General features: G+C 55.1%; 1 protein-coding gene across 1 annotated transcript in view; it reads right to left on the bottom strand.

The window, feature by feature from the left end:
- The window catches only part of APOL2 (apolipoprotein L2), a 10,470-nt gene that overhangs the window by 9,175 nt on the left and 647 nt on the right, over positions 1-648 (bottom strand). The window lies entirely within an intron of this gene.

Raw genomic sequence — 648 nt, 5'->3', positions numbered from 1 at the left:
TAATACCCTTTGTAATACTTTAAGCAATAAAAAAAAAAAAAACAAAGAAAGAAAGAAAAAAAAGAAATCATTCTCAGGGAAGGGGCTTGCCCAGAGTCAGGCAGCTCCTGGGGGCAGAGTAGAGCCCACCCCTCCTGGTGCTGGAGGCTGAGGAGGGATGTGGTATGAATAAGGCAGCAGCTCCCAGGTGTGTCTCTGCTGGACAGACACAGGGATCTGGGCTCAGTCTCCTCCAGCTCAGACCCACAGGACCACCTCCTAGGCTCCCATCCCCCACGGCTATGAGCGAGGCCGGCCAAGAGCAGGGAGGCAGAGCCCACCCACCTCCTGCTCAGGGTCTCAATGTGGCACCTGGGCCAGTCATTCCCTCTCAGGGCCTCAGTTTCCCACAAGACCTGGCACTAAGCGGAAAGGGTAAGTGAAACAATGTCACGATTTGAAATCTCCAAGGAAATCCTTTGGCCCATCAGCCTCAGGGCAGCCAGGCCGCAAGGAACAGAGGCTCTTACTCACCTACAGTCCCCCAACTTTTCTGCTTCCCCCAGCACCCCTCTTCCTTAGGGGTCACTGACTCATGGCTCAGGGAGTCCAGGTCTGAGCTGAGCTGGAGGGAGGATGTGAACTCACCTGAGAAGTGTCCCCCTCCCT

Source organism: Myotis davidii, unplaced genomic scaffold (genome assembly GCF_000327345.1).
Source record: "Myotis davidii unplaced genomic scaffold, ASM32734v1 scaffold514, whole genome shotgun sequence".
Classification (NCBI taxonomy): domain Eukaryota; kingdom Metazoa; phylum Chordata; class Mammalia; order Chiroptera; family Vespertilionidae; genus Myotis; species Myotis davidii.
The sequence above is the reverse complement of the archived record's forward strand: the minus strand, read 5'-3'. Positions and strand labels throughout refer to the sequence as shown.